This window comes from Gracilinanus agilis, chromosome 3 (assembly GCF_016433145.1).
Source record: "Gracilinanus agilis isolate LMUSP501 chromosome 3, AgileGrace, whole genome shotgun sequence".
In the NCBI taxonomy this organism is placed as follows: Eukaryota; Metazoa; Chordata; class Mammalia; order Didelphimorphia; family Didelphidae; genus Gracilinanus; species Gracilinanus agilis.
Genome location: NC_058132.1, coordinates 1177004 through 1180895, shown reverse-complemented (window position 1 = coordinate 1180895; position 3892 = coordinate 1177004). Strand labels below are relative to the sequence as shown.

Sequence of the window (3892 nt, the reverse complement as noted above, 5' to 3'; positions counted from 1 at the left end):
TTTTTAACTTTGCATTGATTTATTCTTACACTTTTGAATTTAATAAAAATAATCTATATCTCATAATGTTATCTATTCCTCATTTGCTCATAAATTCTTCCCTTATCAATAGATTGTTCTGAAAGGTAAAACTATTCTATGCTCCCACTATAATTCGCTTATGGCATCACACTTTAGGTCTAAGTCATACAGACATTTAGACTTAATCTTAGTACAGCTTATGACACTAGAGGGAATTGTTTGACTTTGAGCAAGGTGAGAGCTCTATGTGAAAGTCTATGGTTTCTCTGATGGAGAGCAAGCCTGGAGCTCCATCCGAATGGCTTTCCACATTGCTTGCATTTATAAGGTTTCTCCCCAGTGTGGACTCTCTAATGTAAATCAAGATGGGCACTCTGTCTGAATGTCTTGATGTTGCTTGCATTCATAAGGTTTCTCATTCACGTGCATTTTCTGATGTATACTGTTAGGTCTAAATTAATGTCCAATAACTTCAAGTATAAAAACTTTTTAACTTTATCAATAACTTGACATAGAAGACAAAAAAGAACACAATTAAAAGCCTGAGTAAAAGCCACATAAGTGAAATTCTCCTCCCTGGCACTCACACCACCTCCACAAACCGCATTTCCAGGAAAAGAGCAAGAGGGTGGACCTACAGAAAAATATATCCTTCCTACGTTAGCACATAATGTGAGTAGGACCATGGGAAGCTGGGACAGAGAGTTCTGAGGAGCCAAATTCTAATTATACAAGATCAAGACTAGAGCCCTGACTGAATGTATTTCCACATGGATTGTGTTCTAACACTAACACTGGAAAAAGGAGAGAGAAATAGGGAAAGGAAGAGAAGGAAGGTAGCTGGTTGCATTCATAATGTTCTCCCCAGTGTGAACTCTCTTATGTAGAGCAAGTTCAGATCTCACTTTGACTATATTTCCACATTTCTTGTGAGAAGGACTAAAATTTTGGTGGCAGGAGTTTGAAACAAAGTCAGGAGAACAGTTTCTTAAATGCAAAACACTTAGTTTATTATTTGAAATAGAAAATAGAAAGGAGTAAAGTGAGTAATCTTATAACAGATTATAACTGTACTTAAGATCCTAGTCCTAACTAAAATTTTCTTTAAAAAGCCCTTAATCTATCTGACTTCGAGGACAGTATCTTCTGCCAGGCCAAGACCCGGCCTAGTCTCCTACTCTATCTAATAAAATGCCCCCTATCAGTAATCAATAAGACTATTAAGGCCTTAAATCCATTTCTGTTTCCAACTGTTAGTTAGAAACTCAGTTCCAGAGAGGAAGTCACACACTCCTCTCCCCAGGGGATGGAGAGACAAAAAGCCCTTTACAACTACCTGCAACTTACTCATCTCAACCACACTCTTCTAACTCACCAACTTATAAACTGCACAGCAGTGAGTTTCTTACTCAGAAATACTACTATTCTTGTCTTGTAAATAGAAAAAGAGAGAAGCAATAAAAACTCTCAAGACTTACATTCATAAGGTTTCTCCTCAATGTGGATTTTCTGATGATAAGCAAGACTGGAGCTGTCCCTGAATGTCTTTCCACACTGATTGCATTCATGAGGTTTCTGTCCAGTGTGGATTCTGTGATGTACAGCAAGATTGGAGTTCCGATTGAATGTCTTTCCACACTGCTTGCATTCATAAGGTTTCTCCCCAGTGTGGATTCTCTGATGATAAACAAGATTGGACCTCCGATTGAATGTCTTTTCACAGTGATTGCATTCATAAGGTTTCTCCCCAGTGTGGATTCTCTGATGTGTAGCAAGACTGGAGCTGTCCCTGAATGTCTTTCCACACTGATTGCATTCGTGAGGTTTCTCCCCAGTGTGGATACTCTGATGATAAGCAAGATGAGAAGCCTGAATGAATGTCTTTCCACACTGATTGCATTCATAAGGTTTCTTCCCAGTGTGGATTCTCTGATGATGAGCAAGATTAGAGCTGTCCCTGAATTCCTTCCCACACTGATTGCATTCATAAGGTTTCTCCCCAGTGTGGATTCTCTGATGATAAACAAGATTGGACCTCCGATTGAATGTCTTTCCACACTGATTGCATTCATAAGGTTTCTCCCCAGTGTGGACTCTCTGATGTTCAGCAAGATTGGAGCTCCGACTGAATGTTTTTCCACACTGATTGCATTTGTAAGGCTTCTCCCCAGTGTGGATTCTCTGATGATAAGCAAGACTGGAGCTCTGACGGAATGTCTTCCTACAGTGATGGCATTCATAAGGTTTCTCCCCAGTATGAATTCTTTGATGATAAGTAAGATGGGAACTCCGACTGAATGTCTTTCCACACTGATGGCATTCATAAGGTCTCTCCCTAGTGTGGATTCTCTCATGTACAGTAAGACTGGAGCTCACACTGAATGTCATTCCACATTGCTTGCATTCATGAGGTTTCTCCCCAGTGTGGATTCTCTGATGTATAGCAAGACTGGCCATGTGCATAAAAGTCTTTCTACACTGATTACTTTCACTAGATTTTTCCTTAGTGTGCATTCTTTGATGTTCAATAAGGGATGAATTGTGAGATTCAACACCAAATTCTCTCCAAGCTAAGCTATTGGGAACATCACTCATAAATTTTTGTTGTCTGGTTTCTTCCACAGAGAGGCTCACTTCTGTTGGAGTCACCTTCGTTTCAGGTCTGATCTCTTCTTCTAAAAGAAACAAACAGTAAAACATACGTATAGAGCCATATAAATACATATATATATATATATATATATATATATATATATATCTTTTATTTCACTGTCAGAACAGAAACTACTTTATATCCCATTACCTCGAGTAAAAGGAAAAGTCTTCCAACTTAAATGGGCATAATCTATCATTTGAACATGCCATTACCTGAAATCTAAAGGGCAATTTAATTAACAAAAAGCCTCCCATAGCATCACATTGGCTCTTTGTGATTTTTTGGCAAGGCTGGCAGTATTACATTCCTATCTCAGACTATCACTACAGAATGGCAGGCTGAGTGAATTGACCTAAATCCTAGCAACTCTATCAAATCTTGTGACTGGGCATGCTCTCTCCATAGTAGTAGACAATTCACTTTCAATTTTCCTTTTTACTTTCATTTTCATTGCTTATATATTTAAACCTATCTTAATAGGTATGATACCACGGTGTACATATATACTAAATATTCCCATTACTTCATGACCTAGGTCATCCTTAAGCATTATATAATTTCCTTTATGATTGCTTTTGAACAAATCTTTTCTTTGGTTGCAGGATCTGAGATCAAAGGAAGAAAATCAACACTGTTTTTTGCATTCACCCAAGGCATGAAGGATTTTGTTCTGTTCCCTACTTCTTGAGAATAGCCTTTGCTTTTCTTTAAGTGCCTCTTTTTCCTACAATAAAATCCTTCTACGGAATATAATTTAACGAAAGACATGGCATTTTTCATGTTTAAAAATACATATTGGGAATTCTGGGAAGATGGCGGCATATAAGCAGGATCACTCCAGACCTCCATAAAGTCATTCACCAGCAATCAAGGACAAAGGGCTCCAAGGGAAAAGAAAACCAAATCTGACAACACAACAGAGCTGAGGGATCCTCCAACTGAACCCAATTTAAAAGGTACTTGGAAAAAGAGGGAAAAAAAGCCTGAATTCTTGGAACTCTTTGGTGGGAGGGGAAAGAAAGGAGGAAGATCCCAGATCCCCTCCTTCACCTAATGTGCTAGGTCTCCAGCAGATCCTGGAATCTCTGGGTGGATAGGGGTACTAGTCTGAGGGAGTGCCTCTCTGGCACAGCTGTGCCAAACCCAAGGCTCTGATCACAGACAGCAGGGAGGCCTCTGGGGGAGAAACCCAGACAGGGTGAACATACCCTCCAT

At 39.2% G+C, this 3892-nt stretch overlaps 1 pseudogene; it reads right to left on the bottom strand.

The window, feature by feature from the left end:
* Positions 1-218: 218 nt before the first annotated feature.
* The window catches only part of LOC123239261, a 583074-nt pseudogene continuing 579400 nt past the window's right edge, over positions 219-3892 (bottom strand).